The 21,056-nt window shown below is 44.9% G+C and overlaps 1 long non-coding RNA gene across 1 annotated transcript in view; it reads left to right on the top strand.

Annotated features, from left to right (window-relative positions):
* LOC130362910 (uncharacterized) overlaps positions 1-21,056 on the top strand; it is a 158,783-nt gene that overhangs the window by 61,700 nt on the left and 76,027 nt on the right. The gene's annotated exons all lie outside the window — the stretch shown is intronic.

Genomic DNA, 21,056 nt, shown 5'->3' with positions numbered 1-21,056 from the left:
ATGAAGGAGATGAGTGGAAAACTGCTTTTAACACTAGAGATGGTCACTTCGAATACCTGGTCATGCCATTCGGTCTTTGCAACGCCCCCGCAGTCTTCCAAGACTTTGTCAATGAGATCTTCCGGGACTTGTTGTATACTTGCGTGGTGGTCTATCTCGATGACATTCTAATCTTCTCCTCCAACCTAGAGGAACACCGCCTCCATGTTCGCCAAGTGCTCCAGCGCCTCCGAGTTAACCATCTCTATGCCAAAATTGAGAAATGCCTCTTTGAACGTACCTGTCTTACCTTTCCTAGGATATCTGGTCTCAGGACAGGGCCTTCAAATGGACCCCGATAAGCTCTCCGCAGTCTTGGATTGGCCACGCCCCTCTGGACTTCGCTCTATCCAGTGCTTCCTCGGATTTGCTAATTACTACCGTCAGTTTATCCCCCACTTCTCCACTATCGTGGCTCCCATTGTGGCTCTGACTAAGAAAGATGCGAATCCGAGATCCTGGCCTTCCCAAGCAGAAGAAGCTTTTACTCGCCTTAAGGCCGCCTTCGCCTGCGCACCAGTCTTGACTAGGCCTGATCCACTGAAACCATTCTTCCTCGAGGTTGGAGCCGGGGAGGTTCTTCTTCAGAAAAATGCTAAAGGAAAAAACGTCACTTGCGGTTTTTTCTCTAAAACATTTTCCCCTCCTGAAAAAAATTACGCTATTGGTGACCGAGAATTGCTGGCCATTAAAATGGCACTCGAGGAGTGGAGGCATCTCCTGGAAGGGTCTCTCCACCCGATCACCATCTACACTGACCACAAAAATCTGTCATACCTACAGTTCGCTCAGCGTTTAAATCCTCACCAGGCCAGGTGGTCATTGTTCTTCGCTCGCTTTAATTTCCAGATACATTTTCATCCTGCAGACAAGAATGTCAGGACGGATGCCCTTTCTCGTTCCACTGATGCCACGAAGGCAGAAACCGCTCCCCAACACATCGTTTCCCCTGAGTGTCTGATCTCTGCTGCTCCGGCTTCCCTGGCACCAGTTCCTCCAGGAAAAACCTTTGTTCCTCCACGTCTTTGCCTCCGGACTCTCAAATGGGGTCACTCCTCCCACCTGGCAGGTCACGCTGGAATCAAAATATCCACTCAGCTGATTGCCAGACACTATTGGTGGCCTTCCCTTGAAAAAGACGTAACTGACTTCATACGCTCCTGTACTGTCTGCGCACGTGATAAAATTCCTCGCCAAAGGCCCGGAGGTCTTCTTCTTCCTCTGCCAGTTCCCGAACAGCCTTGGTCACACATAGCGATGGACTTCGTCACTGACCTTCCTGTATCCCATGGCAACACTGTCATCTGGGTGGTCGTTGATCGATTCTCCAAAATGGCCCATTTCATTCCACTCCCTGGCCTCCCTTCTGCGCCACAATTGGCGAAGCATTTTTTTTGCACATTTTTCGTCTCCACAGACTGCCTACGCATATCGTCTCCGATAGAGGCGTTCAATTCGTCTCGAAATTTTGAAGAGCACTCTACACCCAATTAAAGATTAAATTGAATTTTTCCTCCGCCTACCACCCGCAATCTAATGGACAAGTGGAGAGAGTAAACCAAATCCTTGGTGACTACCTGCGACATTTTGTCTCCTCCCGCCAAGATGATTGGGTTGACCTGTTACCCTGGGCCGAATTCTCGTACAATTTCAAAGACTCTGAGTCATCCGCCAAGTCTCCATTCTTTGTGGTGTACGGCCGTCACCCACTTCATCTGGAGTCCCTGCCGTAGATGATTTGACCCGGGACTTTTCCTCTATTTGGAAGGAGACTCAAAGGTCGCTCTCGCTGGCCTCCTCTCGTATGAAGAAACATTCGGACAAGAAGAGAAGAATTCCTCCTGTCTTTGCCCCTGGTGACAAAGTGTGGCTCTCTGCCAAATATATTCGGTTCCGTGTCCCTAGCTACAAGCTGGGTCCACGTTACCTCGGGCCATTTAGGGTCAAAAGTCAAATCAACCCTGTCAAGCTTCATCTTCCTCCTTCTCTTCGTATTCCTAACTCCTTTCTTGTTTCCCTTCTCAAGCCTCTCATTCTTAACCGCTTTTCTCCCAAGGTCACCATTCCTGCTCCTGTCTCGGGCTCCTCTGACGTCTTCTTGGTTAAAGAGATTCTCGCTTCAAAGATTGTCAGAGGTAAAAAATGTTTTCTTGTTGATTGGGAGAATTGTGGTCCCGAAGAGAGGTCTTGGGAGCCAGAGGACAATATTCTAGACAAAGAACTCATCTACAGATTCCTTGGTTCCAAGAAGAGGGGGAGACCCAAGGGGGGGGGGGGTACTGTCACGCCGAGCGCTCCGGGTCCCGCTGCCTTCCCGGAGCGCTCACGGCGTTCCTCTGGCTGCAGCGCTCCGGTCGGCATTGCTGACCGCGAGCGCTGCTCTCTGGTCCCCAGAGGGGACGCGATCCGAGGCACAGCTCGTGTCCGCCCTTGGGTTGCGCCCCGTCTCACTCATCTGTCGCCCCCGTCTACTTCCTCCCGGCGCGCGCGCCGACTTGCTTAAATTTAAAGGGCCAGTGCACCACTAATTGGTGCCTGGCCCAATCACTCCCTAACCTATAAAAACCCACTTCCCCTTCCTCTCCTCACCGGATCTTGTTGCCTTGTGCCCTGAGAAAGCGTTATAGTGTGTCCCAAGCCTGTGTACCCTGACCTTCTGCTGTTGCCCCTGACTACGAACCTCGCTGCCTGCCCTGACCTTCTGCTACGTCTGTCCTCGCCTCTGTCTAGTCCTTGTGTACCGCGCCAGTCTCAGCTGCCAGAGAGGTCGAGTCGCTACTGGGGAACACGACCTGGTAGTTACTGCCGCAGCAAGGCCATCCTGCTTTGCGGCGGGCTCTGGTGAACACCAGTAACTGCTTAGAATCGATTCCCCAGTACGGCCCGCGTCATCGCCTCTCTGGTACAGGGGATCCACCTCCAGTGTCTTCACCAGCCACTAGTCCGGACCCTGACAGTGACTACAGCTCTCATAGGACCATTAGGCAGAATACACAATGAAAGTGACTCACAGGTGTTTCACGTTACCCCTAATTATAATACTTCCACACACTGCACCCCTTAATATAGCCCTGCCACACACTGTGCCCTTGAATATAATACAACCACATACTGCACCTCTCAATATAATACTGCCATACACTATACTCCTGCATTTAATACATTCACACTACACCCCTGCATATTTTACTGCCACATACTGTGCCACTAAATATAATAATTCTGCTTGTACTCCCTGAATATAATACTACCACACATTGTACCCTCTAAGTATAATACTGCCAAACATTGTGTCAGTGAATACAACCCTGCCACATACTGTACCCCCTGAATATAACCCTGCCACACCCTGTGCCCCAGAATATAATAATGCCACACACTGCACCCCTGAATATAACATTACCACATGCTGTACCCCTGAATATAATACTGTCACACTCTGGGCCCCAGAATCTAATAAAGCCACGCACTGCACCCCTGAATATAACATTGCCACTCATTGTGCCCCTGAATATAATACTGACAAACACTGTACCCCTGCATATAATACTGCCACTCACTTTACCCCCTGCATATAATACTGCCACACACTGCACCCATGTCAGTGAATACAACCCTGCCACATACTGTACCCCCTGAATATAACCCTGCCACACCCTGTGCCCCAGAATATAATAATGCCACACACTGCACCCCTGAATAAAACATTGCCACTCATTGTGCCCCTGAATATAATACTGCCAAACACTGCCAAATACTGCCACTCACTGTACCCCCTGCATATAATACTGCCACACACTGCACCCATGCATAAAATACTGCAGCACACTGCATCCCCTGAATATAACCCACCACACACTGCACCTTTGAATATAATAATGCCACACACTGTGTCCCTGAATATAATACTGCAACACTCTGCACACCTCAATATAATAATTCCACAACTGTTTCTTCTCAGTTTATCCAAATCCCACACATGTACTGTCCCCCTCCAGTTTTTTCAGCTTCTTCTAAAGACATCTGACCTTCTTTGGACCCCTCTACCCCCCTTACAGTCTCTATTTCCCTGATCAGGCTCCCCTGTCCTCCTCCAGACACCATTTGTTCCCCTTCATACTCATCTGGCAGGTTTAAATTGCAGTCCATGTTTCTGGTGCAGAGGAACACTTCCAGGGTCACAGGTTTAGGGTCACAGAACCAAGGCTACCAGCTTAGACCATGCCCTCAGCCTTCATTTCTGGCCTCTGTGCCACCCCCACCACCCGGTCATGTACTCCAGCCCAGCCAGAGCAAGTGGCGTTACACAGTAAGAGTGCTGCTGTTACTTGGGTGCTCCCTGCACTGTAAGTATTAGCTGCCGTCAGGAAGCCCCAGCTGTGATTTTTTAACAGGTTTCCACAATAGGGGGATAAATTCCACTCCTGCCTACACCAGTGTTCTCACTACACCGAACCTGGATGAACAGGCCTCTCCCTAGGCTTAAAGGCAGCCACCATCCCCATCACTTTACAGCAAAATAGGTCAAGTGATGCACAGAGTTTTGAAACATACATATAGGACATAGCAAAGGGGCACCACATTTTAAAGGGAAGCACATGTAATTTTTAAAAAAGGGGGTGGGGAGGGAAAATAGGTGTCTGACCTTGTGCTGGCTGGATGCCTAGTGCCACTAAAGGCAGTGACAAAAAATGAAAGTCCTCAAAATAATTGTTTACAAATAGTGGCCCTGGCATTAAATAGTGGCATGCAAAGCATCCCCTGTGTCCCTAGAAGAAATAGTTCCACAATCTCATAACATTACCCTCAATAACTCAATAAATATTGCTCATAAAAATAATTGTGGTTAACAAATAGTTCCTCTCACAGTAACTGCGACTCCATAGTGCCTAAAAGTTATCCCTCTATAGTTAGGTCCCAAATAGTATTGACCAAAAGAAAAGGTCCCAATAGGATTAACCCATAGTGCAAAGCAGAGAGCCCCAAGCCCCAACATTAGTGGTATCCACAGTGTCCTCATAATTACTGTGTCCTACATTGTACACACAATGTGCCCCAAACTTTAATAGTCCCCCAAAAGCTCCAAAAATGATTATACCAGAATGCCCTTGAAAGTAGTTGTGCCCCCAAATAAAGTGTCTGTCCTAATCCACAGTGGAACATGGAGTCAAGAATGAGAGACTTGGGGCACCTGGCAAAAAAAAAAAAAACTTTCACAGCCCATTAGAAACAACACCCAGCTTTACTTTACATTGGTTTCAACTGCATCAGGCCCTGTGAAGTATTTGTGATTTCTTTTTTCACATTGAATTTTTTTAGCTGAAAAATTCTGCTGTAACACTGTGTGATTTCCCATAGCATGGTGGTTAAGTGATTTACGCTTGTAGCTCTGGGGTCCTGGGTTTGAATCTGACCAAGGATAACATCTGTTTGATGTTTGTTCTCATTACATTTCTATGGGGTCCCTAGGTATTCCAGTTTACTCCAACCCTACAAAGACATACTAGATTAGTTGATTTCTATGAGAATGACCCAGTTATAGTTGTTTCTTTTCCCCTCTGGGTACATAGACTCATGTAAATAACACAAATCTCTATACAGATCTGCAAAATATGTCAAAAACCTAGTTATGGTGGAAAGATAAAAAGGATTAAAAGGGAGCAATAAATAAATGTGGCAAGAAGGAATAAGGCTGCTTTCATACTATGAGCATTCATCCGTTATTAAACGTTTGTTTTCTGTGTAAAAAAGGACGTTTAATAACGGATGAATATTCATCCGTTAAGACCCGTTATCCCTCATGTATGGCCGAACACCTCTGCCTACAGACTCCCACAGCGGGGACTACTACTACTCCCATCATGGAACAGACTTGTTTCCATGATGGGAGTAGTAATTCCCTGGCTGCGGGAGTCTGCAGACTGCTGGGAGGCTACATTAGTGTTTGTACTACAACCCCCATCATGGATCAGAGTCTGTTCCATGATGGGAGTTGTAGTACAGGGGCTGAGGGATTGATTGCACCGGGTTTCACTTCTGAGACCTCATGCGATCAAAAGTTATTAAGCAGGGGAGCGGACGGCAAGCTCCGCAACCCTGCGATGTATCATGTGTTTTAACTTTCATTTTTTAATCCCTCGTGGGGAGCTCTGAATGGCCGGTACTGAGGAGCCAATCAGGGCTCTCAGCGGGATATTTAAAAATGAACATTGTAGCAGGGGCCATATCTATATTAAAATCACTGTGGGGGGCAAGATATAAAGCGCTGCAGGGGGGGGGGGCAGACATATAGCCTATATATCTAGTCCCCCAGCAGCGCATTATATATGACCCCCGCTGACGCATTATTAAATATCTACCCCCCGCCGGCACATTAAATATAAACCCCCTGCCGGTGAATTAAATATGTACCCCCCGCCGGCACATAAAATATGTACCCCCCGCCGGCGCATGTATATGTGCCCTCGCAGCGCAGCGCTTCTATATACCGGCTGCCCGATACTGCTGATAGAAATACTTTTCATACATAGCGAAGTGCCAGCATATGTATATAGAAGCGCTGTGGGGGGCAGATAACGCTATATGTCTGCCCCCCCCCAGTGCTTCAACATACATATACCAGCACCCGGCAGTATGCGCTGCTAATAGAAATACTTTTCATTCATATGGCGGCAGGGGTATATGTATATAGAAGCACTGGGGGTGTAGCGTTATCTCCCCCCCCCCCCCCCCACAGCGCTTCTATATACATATGCCGCTGCAGAACTATGTATGAAAAGTATTTCTATCAGCAGCATCAGGCGGCCGATGCTGCTGCTAGAATGCTTTTCAAATATAGCTCTGCAGCGGCATATGTATATAGAAGCGCTGCGCTGCAAGGGCAGATATACATGCGCCGGCGGGGGGTATATATTTAATGCACCCGCGGGGGGTACATATTTATTAATGGGGGCGGGGGTCATATCTAATGCGCTGCTGGGGGACTAGATATATAGGCTATTTGTCTGCCCCTCCCCTGCAGCGCATTATATCTTGCCTCCCACAGCGCTTTTAATATAGATATGGCCCCTGCTACTCACAATGTTCACTTGTAAACCTCCCGTTGAGAGCCCTGATTGGCTCCTCAGCACCGACCATTCAGGGCTCCCCGTGGGGGATTAAAAAATGAAAGTTAAAACACACGATACATCACAGGGTTGCGGAGCTTGCTGCCCGCTCCCCTGCTTAATAACTTCGGATCGCATCGGGTCTCAGAAGTGAAACCCGGTGCGATCAATCCCTCAGCCCCTGTACTACAACCCCCATCATGGAACAGACTCTGTTCCATGATGGGGGTAGTAGTACAAACACTAATGTAGCCTCCCCAGCTGTCTGCAGACTCCCGCAGCCAGGGAATTACTACTCCCATTATGGAAACAAGTCTGTTCTATGATGGAAGAAGTAGTAGTCCCTCAGCACTGCAGGAGTCTGCTGATGTCACCTCTTCTGAGCATGCTCAGAAGTTATAACGGAGATTATAAACTGGGTGCAAACGGATGACATAAAGGCTCATCCGTCAGCCATAGACTTCAATGTTAAAAATAACGGCCGTTAATTTACCCGTTTCTTGTGACGGAAGAAAAATTAGTGCATGACGGACTATAACGGGTCATAACGGATAATCAAAAAATCAAAAAGACTTTAATGGGATTGTTTAACGGCCATTTAACAGGGCCTTTCTAACGGACGTTTGTAACGGATTAATTTTTATAGTGTGAAAGCAGCCTAAGGTCATGGCCAGTATGGGCTTATGGTTGAGAAACTTTAAAGGGAAGGGGAGAATAGACGAAAGTCATGACAGCTTGAATTTCTTTGTATGTACAGTAATAAACACTTAAACAGGTCACAAAATCACTTGTTAATATGTGTTTCCATGATATTTTGGATTACATTATATTCATCACCAGTTGTTTGTTTCTACAAGATAAATGTGTGGTGCCTTGGTGGGGGGGGGGTGTATGTATGACAGTTGGGGGTGTTGCTGTGATTATAATTAACTCTTGTCAGTCGTGACGCCAGGGTGAGGGTTAAATGCTGTATGGCTTGGCCTATCGCCACCCTTCCCAAGAGCGATAGGTAGATGCAGAATAAAGTATTGTCCACAACCAGAGCTTTGCTGAAAACTTTCGTAAACTTTACTGACGATTTTCTGTAACATGCGAATACAGGAACAGTCTTTATAAGAAAGTCTATGTACAGCTTAGCTGAGATTGACGAATGGTTGGGACTTTAGTAAGTTCTTTAGATTAGTAGAATTTAGTATGCGCAAATCATCTGGATTTAGGGTTATGTTTAGGTCCAGGGTCCTTGCTAGACGTAGCAGGGAAGTTTGTAAGAACTCACTGTTCGATTCGAGCAGAGGCCGGCAGGCTTTGGCCCAGTGGTTGCCGATGACAGCTGTGCAAATCTTTACTCATCAGCAGCCCACGAGGAAAGAGAGCGATTAATGGCCGCAGCTCCCTCATATGGGCAGGGGCTGGCCGCTTTAGGATTGGTCACCACCATCTGTCAATCAGTTTTACAAGACTTTGTGGGTATCACCTGACCCATGAACCTCCAAAGGTCCTTTTACCTACTATAGAGACTAAACTACAGTCACATGACCCATAGGCCCTGCAACACTATGCAAGGTAAGAATACATTTCTATACAGTATTTACATTTATTTTAGCAATATATTAACTATATGAGGGGTGACTAGGGGATGACTAAAGAAGCGGAACCCCACAGTTACTAGGAACTCTGACTTTGGGGACCCCTAACCAAAGTACGGTATGCAATAGGGTACCGAGACACCACATATTCATATATGGAAAGCAATGGGTGTTTACTAAATCCATGTAATACCATATTGTGACTGTGTAATTTGTTTGTACACGTCTGTTTTACAATGTGCTTTTGTTTTTGGAAAGAAAACCTATTGTGCTCAATGTCTGGAAGCAGATAGGTAATAGCTGGTTTCATACATCGTCGCATTTTACTTTGAGGCAATAATAACAGTTTACTATGAGCCCTATTGAAAAGTGACAGGTAAAACAAACACATGAAGAAGGGGATTATTATCATTTACCTAGAACTTCTCTTATTCCCACACATAAATGACCAGGTGTATATTATCAGGAAGCTGTATTAAGCGTCGGTTTTAGAGTAAGTGTGGCCCTGGGCAAAATTAAAAATGGGGCCCCCGAATTGCGTGACCAAAGATTTTCCTGGTTTCCTCTGTTTTGTGATAAAGAATACACATCACTAGGTTACTGATCACGCACCATGTGAATATGGCCTGAGATCCCAATGAGGGGAAAAGCATCTAAAGCCATAACACAAACGCATCAGGGTCCAAATCTAAGATCTATAGTAAATATTTTCTGTGTTTAGGAGAACGTTCACATGCTTGTAACTAGCATTAGGTTTCCACTGAGAGTTACGCTACATTTACTTGTTTGGGTACATGGACAGTCCGCAATAGTGGCAGATTTGCAGACCCATTGAAATGAATGGTAGTGTAACCAGAGGCAGTTTTTCCGCAGTGGGGAACTGACTGCTAGTTACAAGTGCAAGAACGCACCCTGAAGAAGAACTTCAGCAAAAAAAAAAATGTATCCACTATGACCAGGCTGCCAGAATAAAAATAATAAACTTTAACTAACCTTTCACCGCTCCCCTGGCACTGCCAATATCACAGTCCCATCTTCTGGCCCGGTCTTCTTCTGGCTTTTGGTGCCCGATTTAAAATAATATATAATGTTAATGATCCCTTACAGTGAACAGTGTATACGTAAAAAGAAACAAACAACCTCAAATTGTTGCTTTTTGGTCACATCATTTATTTCAGAAAAATGAAATAAAATAGTGATCAAAAAGTCCCATATATGCAAAAGTGAAACCAATAAAAACTACAGATAACAGTGCAAAAAACAACCCTCATACATCTCCGTATATGGAAAAATTATAAAGCTATAGGGGCCAGAATAGGGCAATTTTACATACTGATTTTGTTAAAAAGAGTTTATTTTAAACCAGTACAATAGTAATAGTAAAGCATGTTCTCATGCATATCATTTTAATCATATTGACCTACAGAATAAAGACAATATGGCCTTTTTAACATAAAGTGTACTGCTTAACCTGTTAAGGAACAAGGGCGTACCTGTACGTCCTGGGTCCTTTCCCTTTCTACAACGCGGGGCCTGCGTCATAGCGGGTTGGGACCCATGGCTAATAGTACGCGGCACTGATCGCGGTGCAGCATGCTGTTAACCCTTTAGACGTTGCGTTCAAAGTTGAGCGCCACGTCTAAAGTGAAATCAAACTATCCCCGGCTAGCTCAGGGGGCTGTTCGGGACCACTGCGGGAAAATTGTGGCATCCCTAACAGCTGTAGGACACGAGGAGGGTCCCCTTACCTGCCTCCCAGTGTCCGGTGTCCTCCTGGCAAATGACTATTCAGTGCCTGAGATCCAGGCATGAGCAGTCAGGCGGCAGAATCATTGATAAATGTTACCCTATGGGATAACAAATCAATGATAAAGATCAGTGTGTGCAGTGTTATAGGTCCCTATGGGAGCTATAACATTGCAAAAAAAAAATGGAAAAAAGAAGTTAATAAAGATCATTTAACCCCTTCCCTAATAAAAGTTTGAATCACCCCCCTTTTCCCATAAAAAAAAAACTGTGAATAAAAATAAACATATGTGGTATCGCCACATGTGGTATGTCCGAATTATAAAAATATATCTTTAATTAAACCGCACGGTCAATGGTGTATGCGCAAAAAAATTCCAAAGTCCAAAATAGTGTAATTTTGGTCACTTTTTATATCATGAAAAAATTTATAAAAAAAATAGTTATCAAAAAGTCCTATCAATACAAAAATGGTACTGCTAAAAACTTCAGATCATGGCGCAAAAAATTATCCCTCATACCGCCCCGTAAAAATTTAAAAGTTATATGGGTCAGAAGATGACAATTTTAAAGGTATAAATTTTCCTGCATGTAGTTATGATTTTTTCCAGAAGTACAACAAAATTAAACCTATATGAGTAGGGTATCATTTTAACCGTATGGACCTACAGAATAATAAGGTGTCATTTTTACCAAAAAATGTTCTGTGTAGAAACGGAAGCCCCCAAAAATAACAAAATGGTGTTTTTTCTTCAGTTTTGTCCCACGATGATTTTTTTTCACTTTGTTGTAGATTTTTGGGTAAAATGACTGATGTCATTACAAAGTAGAATTGGTGGCGCAAAAAATAAGCCATCAAATGGATTTTTAGGTGCAAAATTGAAAGAGTTAGGATTTTTCAAAGATAAGGAGGAAACAATGGAAAAAGACCTGGTCCTTAAGGGGTTAAAAATGATACCCCCACTCCCAAGTCTGGTAATGGTTCCACACTGGTTAGGCAGCAGCATTACAACGTTTCAGCTCCTCCTGGAGCCTTTTTCAAGCATGAAAAAGGCTCCAGGAGGAGCTGAAACATTGTAATGCTGACATTAGACATTAAATCACTTTTTTGTTGGAGTGCTGCACCTGTATCTGGTTCATATATATATATATATATATATATATATATATATATACCGTATTTATCGGGGTATACCACGCACCAGCCTATAACACGCCCCCTCATTTTACCAAGGATATTTGGGTAAAAAAAGTTTTTTACCCAAATATCCATGGTAAAATGAGGGTGCGTGTGTGCGCGTGTATACCCCGATACATCACCAGGAAAGGCAGGGGGAGAGGGGCCGTCGCTGCCCGCTTCTCTCCCCCTGCCTTTCCTGGGGTCTAGTGCCCTGCTGCCGGCCCTTCTCTCCCCCTGGCTATCGGCGCCGCTGCCCGTTCTGTCCCCCTGACTATCGGTGCCGGCGCCCCATTGCTGACGCCTATAGCCAGGGGGAGAGAAGCGGCGCCGACAGCCAGGGGGAGAGAAGGGGCAGCGGCACCCATTGCCGGCGCCGCTGCCCCGTTGCCTCCCCCCATCCCCTGTGGCATAATTACATGTTGCCGGGGTTGGGTCCACGCTGCTGCAGGCCTCCGGCGTGCGTCCCCTGCGTTGTTGCTATGCACGGCGTGGCGCACTGACGTCATGCGCCGCGCCGTGCAGCGCATAGCAACGACGCAGGGGACGCACGCCGGAGGCCTGCAGCAGCGCGGACCCGACCCCGGCAACAGGTAATTATGCAACCGGGGATGGGGGGAGGCAACGGGGCAGCTGCGCCGGCAATGGGTGCCGCTGCCCCTTCTCTCCCCCTGGCTGTCGGCGCCGCTTCTCTCCCCCTGGCTATCGACGCCAGCAATGGGGCGCCGCACCGATAGTCAGGGGGACAGAATGGGCAGCGGCGCCGATAGCCAGGGGGAGAGAAGGGCCGGCAGCGGGCAGCGACGGCCTCTCTCCCCCTGCCTTTCCTGGGGGTGTATCGGCGTATAACATGCACATAGACTTTAGGCTAAAAATTTTAGCCTAAAAAGTGCGTGTTATACGCCGATAAATACGGTATACAGTGTATTCGGCCCCCTTGAACTTTTCGACCTTTTGCCACATTTCAGGCTTCAAACATAAAGATATAAAACTGTAATTTTTTGTGAAGAATCAACAATAAGTGGGACACAATCATGAAGTGGAACGAAAACTTTTTTAACAAATAAAAAACTGACAAATTGGGCGTGCAAAATTATTCAGCCCCCTTAAGTTAATACTTTGTAGCACCACCTTTTGCTGCTATTACAGCTGTAAGTCGCTTGGGGTATGTCTCTATCAGTTTTGCACATCGAGAGACTGAAATTTTTGCCCATTCCTCCTTGCAAAGCAGCTGGAGCTCAGGGAGGTTGGATGGAGAGCGTTTGTGAACAGCAGTTTTCAGTTCTTTCCACAGATTCTCGATTGGATTCAGGTTGGGACTTGGCCATTCTAACACCTGGATATGTTTATTCGTGAACCATTGCTCTGTAGATTTTGCTTTATGTTTTGGATCATTGTCTTGTTGGAAGACAAATCTTTTCAGTTTTTTATTTGTTAACAAAGTTTGAAATATCCAATACATTTTGTTCCACTTCATGATTGTGTCCCACTTGTTGCTGATTCTTAAAAAAAAAAAAAAAAAAAAAAATTACAGTTTTATATCTTTATGTTTGAAGCCTGAAGTGTGGCAAAAGGTCGAAAAGTTCAAGGGGGCCGAATACTTTCACTATGCGCTGTATATATATATATATATATATATATATATATATATATATCAGAATTCAACAAAAAGAACCGCACTCCCAGGGGTCTTCATGGGTGCAAGCTGGTCGGGCCCAGGTCAAGAGCCCCCACAAACAGCCAGCAAAGCAAAACAGCAGCACTCCGGTTTAGATGAAAGCGTGTCAGGCTTTATTCATCAGATGCCAAGACGTTTCAACCATCTCTCACGGTCTTTGTCAAGCAAATAACATGTGCAAGTGCTTACAATATATAGGGGTGAAACATGTGCAATAGTTTTGCATAATTAATTAGATTACAATATCAAAACAGTGTAAAATACCGTGATCACAAATAATCATAAAACAATGTTAAAACACAGTGAATAAAATTCGTATTAAGACGCCATAAGGGTGATATACTATACAGTGTTAGTGTCACATACAGTGTATATAGTGTCTAAAATCACATAAACAATATAGCAGAGGGAGGAGTCGAGGGTAGTACTGGCACTGCCTACTCACCAGTTCGTTTGTAAACATATGTCACGAGGAACGCCATGGTTGCTTCCGTCTCTCTGTGTGCGGCTAGACCAGAAGAAAAGCTCCGGTCATGTGATGCTCATGTGACATTTGTGTCTCGCACAGGAGCACAGGCGCATAAGGATGCAATGACCCGCAATGCGTGTCAACGCTCACTAATTGTCTGCGCATGCGTGCACGCAAGGTGCATCAGGGTATAGTTAGGTGCCGTAGTCACGGGCGCATGCATATTCGCTCTAAGCTCTTACTCAGCGCCCTTTTTGACTAGGGAATTCTTACCCAAATTAATTAAGGGTCCAGAATCATGCTATTCCATTCACACTGGCACAGCAATCTCCCAGGTCCCCAACACCGTTAGGCAGCGTTGGGACTCCAGCACTGGATAACCCATCGATACCGATTTTCAGCAGCCGAATGAGTGACCCCTGGACAGGGATCTAACTCACTCGTGCCACAGATATCGTGGAGGGGACCGGCCAATCGGCTCTTGTTTGGGAAAAGTGCCACATATGCGACTTCACTCAAGGACCCAGCTTAAAAGAGTGGAAACATCAAGTACCATGTCCCTGGCATCATACCTTGCCCCACACAGATAAAAGTCGGCATCCAAAGCAATAATTATTGTATAATATAAAGTATTTTGTAAAATATTTTATAAAAATTATTGGAATCATTCTTGTTCTTTCATGTTGTTATTCTGGTGAGGGGGCCACCATCCTCTCTCTCTGTTTCCATCTGCATAAAAAGAAAAAAGAAATATACAGAAGTTACAAAAATTATTTTACAAAAGGAATTTTTTACAAAAATTTTTTTTGACAAATTCAAACATACACAGTCGTGAGGTGCCACAGTAGCCTATGCATTACATATTTTGTGTGTTATCTTAAAATCTACATTGAGCCCCTTCGGTTTAAGTGTCTGTAATTCAATGATCCACTTAAGTTCCAGTCGCTTCAGGAGACTAATCCTGTCTCCTCCACGTCTGGGGTATGGAACATGGTCCAACAGCATATATCTCAAATCACTCTCTGTTTGGTTGGCTTCTGCGAAGTGACTTGAAACAGACAAGTCTAGTTTCTTCTTTCTAATGCTATACCTGTGTTGGACCCTTAATTAATTTGGGTAATAATTCCCTAGTTAAAAATGGCGCTGAGTAAGAGCTTAGAGTGAGTATGCATGCGCCCGTGACTACGGCACCTAACTATACCCTGATGCACCTTGCGTGCACGCATGCGCAGACAATAAGTGAGCGTTGACACGCATTGCGGGTCATTGCATCCTTATGCCCCTGTGCGCCTGTGCGAGACACAAATGTCACATGAGCATCACATGACCGGAGCTTTTCTTCCGGTCTAGCCGCACACAGAGAGACGGAAGCAACCATGGCGTTCCTCGTGACATATGTTTACAAACGAACTGTGAGTAGGCAGTGCCAGAACTACCCTCGACTCCTCCCTCTTCTATATTGTTTATGTGATTTTAGACACTATATACACTGTATGTGACACTAACACTATATAGTATATCGCCCTTATGGCGTCTTAATACAAATTTTATTCACTGTGTTTAAACATTGTTTTATGATTATTTGTGATTACGGTATTTTACACTGTTTTGATATTGTAATCTAATTAATTATGCAAAACTATTGCACATGTTTCACCCCTATATATTGTAAGCACTTGCACATGTTATTTGCTTGACAAAGACCGTGAGAGATGGTTGAAACGTCGAGCATCTGATGAATAAAGCCTGACACGCTTTCATCTAAACCGGAGTGCTGTTGTTTTGCATTGCTTGCTATATATATATATATATATATATATATATATATATATATATACACACAAAATTTGTGGTTAGGACAACTATCAGAACCGATGTCCCTGAAACTACCTAACTACTAAACAAAGCAGTTTGAGTTGTGCCATAACTGCTGCGATAGATATATCTGAAAAAAGGACATACCCTGTAGAAGAATGTGTGAAAAAATGGGCTGGGAGGGAGGGATAAATCATGAAGGATGTCAGTGTGATAGCCCTTGGGGGGTGTTGGTAGTGGGGGTATTGTTTCGGTAGATGAAGGGTTAATGTTAACCCTATAGTTCGTGATGCCTTGCTGAGGGCTAGTATGCTGAGGTAATTCTTTGGCCTATCGCTGCCCTTCCCAGTAACGATAGGTGCATGTAATAAAATGACTGAAGATCCACAAAGTAGGTGAACTTTAACTTGAAGATCTTTACTTAGATGCTTGCGGTACATCCAATGAACAATAACAGTCTCAGGCAAACAGTCTCTAGATATCTCAAAGACTGACAATTGTTGCGGACCTTGAAATAAATTAAAGTCTCTGAATTTAGGGTAATTATTGCAGATCCGTCCGGATTTAGGGGATAGCTAAGGTCCGGTGATCCTGCAGAGTGCTTAGGGATTGATACACTCGCGATTCCAGATATATCAGCCGTTGCCGCAAGACTCAGGCCTAACTCACTGCGATATACAGCTGCGCAGATCCTGCTCGTTTGACAGTCCGGGAACAAGAGAGAGAACAATGGCCGCCGCTCCCTTATATGGGCAGGGGCGGGGCAAATCTGATTGGTCCGAACATCTGTCACTCACTGTTACACAGTGTGATGGGATTGACTACGTCACAAGGACCTCCAAAGGTCATCAAGCAGAAATACCATAGAGTTCACCTAACCACGTGACCCACAGGTCCTGTTATGCTATAGACAGGTAATTAACTATTTATAGGCATTTATATAATATTTACATGTTTCCTAAGTAAGCTATTAGTACAATAACTATCTGGATGAGAGGTGATTAGGGGTGAACTAGACAATGGGGACCCGACGTCCTAGGGACTCTGGCTAAGGGGACCCACACACGCAGGTACCGGATAGGATACGGTACCGGGACACCGCATCAGTGTTAAGCGTGAGGCTGATGTATTTATGGGGGAAGTTGTCCCTTCCGCAAATTCGGCAAATTAATAGCTGTCCAATAGCTAACCAATAGCTATCTGGACATGCTGGGAGTTGTAGTTTTGCAGCAGCTCAATTTGAAGACCACTGTAATACACTAACCTCTAAATGTTTCTTGTAGCCAGTCCCCTCAAAAGATATTTTACTCTGATCTTGGGACAGCTGTGAAAGGGGGGTGTCTGAAGCCAGGAGAAGAGCAGCTGATGTTTTGAGGAGGAGGACGGGACAAATGGCACAGGCAGCTTCCTGGTTTTGATAGCCTTTGACCTCTGCAGGTTGTCGTGCCGTGCTCTCCCCCTCCTCTTTGTCCAGACATGAAGCTCATACAGGACAGAAGAAGACTGAAGGTGCACTGCTGATGTATGTGTGCAAGTAACACTGCACGCCTCCAGTCTGTTCACTACACTAGATCCTGACTACAGCTGCACAGTGAGACAGTGAGTGACAGGGATGGACCCCACTAACAACACCACTGATTCTCACTACTGTATTTTGCCGTGATTTGCTCAAATGTGGAAAAATACAGTATTGTCAGTATGGACATAAATATGTTCAGGGGGCCCTCTTTTAGATGAGGGCCCTGGGCAACTTCCCAGGTTGCCCCCCCACCCCCCGACGCCGGCCCTGGCTGTATTAATATTATGGCCCGTGCTCTTTTTCACTTTGTTCTTGCTCACAGATACTTAAAGGGGTAGTCCAGTGGGGAAAAACTTATCCCCTATCCTAAGGATAGGGGATAAGTTTGAGATCGCGGGGGGTCCGACCGCTGGGGCCCCCTGCGATCTCTCTGTACGGGGCCCCGGCTCTCCGGCCAGATAGCGGGTGTCGACCCCCGCACGAAGCGGCGGCCGACACGCCCCCTCAATACATCTCAATGGCAGAGCCGGAGATTGCCGAAGGCAGCGCTTCGGCTCTGCCATAGAGTTGTATTGAGGGGGCGTGTCGGCCGCCGCTTCGTGCGGAGGTCGACACGCCCCAGCGTTCGGACCCCCCACGATCTGCAACTTATCCCCTATCCTTAGGATAGGGGATAAGTTGTTAACCACTGAGTCACTACTGGACTACTCCTTTAAAGAATTGGACGTTATTTATTAAGCCACAATAAATAATAAGGGGAATTGTAAACAATCCTTCGCCATGTTATTTTTTTTTACTGAGTAATAATGTCTTTGCTGAAAGATTTCTTCTTGCAAACATTAAAGGGATATTCCTGGATTTTTTATTTTATTTGACTATGCTACAGGGGCTGTAAACTTAGTGTAGTTCATAATATAATTTATGCACCTGTGTTTGATGGTGGTCTCTTAATTCTTCTGTGATTTTTCCCCCAAGGTTTAATTTTAACAGCATACAAATTGAGTGTTTTCTCAGGTTTTCCCAGGTTGAAGTGCGACATGAGACATTACATCACCAGTCAGGTGATTAGGGGGAGCCTGTCTTTGCTTCAATGGGGGAGGGACCACTGAGTGGGAGGAAGATCATTTGGTGCTGAAGACACCCTGGTCAGAAAACACTGGTCTGTTGAATTGAACGGATCACATGTGTTTCAATGGGTGGGGTGTCTGATGTGTGGGAGGAAGAAACGTGACCTCACACTTACAAACAAGGAATCATGGGATTTGTAACTTATGCCAATTTAATCACATTTCTGCTCTAAAGGCTTATTTTTTTTATTTTCAGTTGTCCCAGAGCTAGTGGGATGGCTCCATTACACACAGAAAAGGGGATTCTGCTCTTTTATGTTGAATTGTTCACCATAAAAGCAGCAGCAACATGGAGGGCAATTTAGAGCAGTAGTGAACAATTATAAATGGGTACTTTGGCCCTAAGACATCTTTTTCCCTATCCAAATGTGGGGACCCCCGCTATTTTGCGTGCAGCACCCACCTCTGGGAGCTCCACACAGCACTGCAGCCTCATAGTCTGCCGTGTCACGACTACGCGCCCGGAGTATCGTGACGCCACATCTCCGCCCCTTTGTGATGTCAGGTCCTACCCCAACAATGCAAGTCTATGGATGGGGACTGAGCCCCCTCTGTGGGCAAGTGGCCATAGTTCGCTATACTGCATCTAATGTGGGGGAGCTATACTGCACCTAATGTGGTGGAACTATTCTGCAGCTAAAGTGGGGGAACTATACTGCACCTAATGTGGGGGAACTATACTGCACCTAATGTGGGGGAACTATACTGCACCTAATGTCGGGGAACTATACTGACAACCTAATGTGGGGGAGCTATACTGACAACCTAATGTGGGGGAGCTATACTGCACCTAATGTGGGGGAACTATACTGCACCTAATGTGGGGAAGCTATACTGCACCTAATGTTGGGGAGCTATACCGCCAACCTAATTTGGGGGAGCTATACTGACAACCTAATGTGGGGGAACTATACTGCACCTAATGTGAGGGAGCTATACTGACAACCTAATGTGGGGGAGCTATACTGCACCTAATGTGGGGGAACTATACTACACCTAATGTGGGGTAGCTATACTGCACCTAATGTGGGGGAGCTATACTGCACCTAATGTGAGGGAACTATTTTGCCAACCTAATGTGGGGAAACTACAACCTAATGTTAAGGAACTACAGCTTAATGTGGGGGAACTATGCTGACAGCCTAATGTGGGGGGACCTATACTGCCAACCTAATGTGGGGCAACTACAACCTAATGTGGGGGAACTATACTGCCAACCTAATGTGGAGGCACTACAACCTAATGTGGGGGAACTATAAACTATCAATTAAAAAAAAAAACAAGTTTGGATCATTGAACTCTGTTGTGTTCCTCTTTTAAAACAAAAGATGTTAATTAGTTACGGCAACTGCAGGAGTTGTTTTTTTTCTAAACTTAAACCTCAGTATTCTGATTTAATTGCTGTGCTGGCTATTTGAGGAAAAGAAAGTTGGCGTGCATTATGGTTTGGGCACTCGGGCTCAAAAAAGGTTTGCCATCACTGGCCTATAGTCATAACTAAGGACTTTCATAGACAGCCACACACCATGGGGTTGTGAACCATATGAGCCACAGATTGAAGACCACTGGGTTATCTCATACTGTAGATGTGTTCAGTGTGTTAAGCCAGCTAGGGACTACAACCCCCAGCATTCCCTGGCCTCTGAAAACCTCTCTCCTACACACACTAAACACATTTTATAAACATCACAGCTACTGTAGATCTGACAAATAGGGAAAAGAGGGCTGTTACTTAACCCCTTAAGGACCAAGCCCATTTTCACCTTGAGGACCAGGCCAATTTTATTTTTGCATTTTCGTTTCTTCCTCCTCTCCTTCTATAATCCGTAACTCTTTCATATTTCCTTCTACAGACCCATATATGGGCTTGCGTTTTGCAAGACCAATTTTACTTTGTAATGAAACCTTTGATTTTACCATAAAATGTACGGCAAACCTAAAAAAAAAAAATTTTAGAGAGGAAATTTAAATGAAAACCACAATTTTGCACATTTTGGAGGGTTTCGTTTTCACACTGTACAATTTACGGTAAAATTGACATGTGTTCTTTATTCTGTGGGTCAATATGATTAAAATGATACCCATGGCTAGACACTTTTATATTTTTGTACCGCTTAAAAAAAAACTAAAACTTTTTGTACAAAATCAGTAATCTAAAATCGCCCTATTTTGACCACCTATAACTTTTTCATTTTTCCGTATATAGGGCGGTATGAGGGCTCATTTTTTGCACCGTCAACTGAACTTGTATCGATACCACATTTGCTTGTATAAAATTTTTATATCATTTTTTATAAAAATGTTTTGAATAAAATATGACAAAAAAGCTGAATTTTTGGAATATTTTTAAATTTTTTACATTTACACCGTTCACCGTACGGGATCATTAACATTATATTTTGATAATTCGGACATTAACGCATGCGGTGATACCAAATATGTTTATTAAAAAAAATTATGCTTTTTGGGGGTAAAATGGGAAAAACTGACAATTTTAATTTTTATTGGGGGAGGGGATTTTTCACACTTTTTTTTTACACTTTTTATGTCCCCATAGGGGACTAGCTATAGCAATCATTTGATTGCTAATACTGTTCAGTGCTATCCCACAGCACTGATCAGTATTATTATCGACTATCTTCTGCTCTGGTCTGCTCGATCTCAGACCAGAGCAGGAGACACCAGGAGACGGCTGGAGCCAGGTGAGGGGGACCTCCGGCCACCATTATAGATGATCGGATCGCCACTGCAGCGCTGCGGGCAATCCGATCATCTATTTTGTTATGCATATTGC

This window comes from Hyla sarda, chromosome 1, assembly GCF_029499605.1.
Source record: "Hyla sarda isolate aHylSar1 chromosome 1, aHylSar1.hap1, whole genome shotgun sequence".
NCBI classification, from domain to species: Eukaryota; Metazoa; Chordata; class Amphibia; order Anura; family Hylidae; genus Hyla; species Hyla sarda.
Note: the sequence above shows the minus strand (reverse complement) of the source record. Positions and strands in the feature narration are given on the sequence as shown.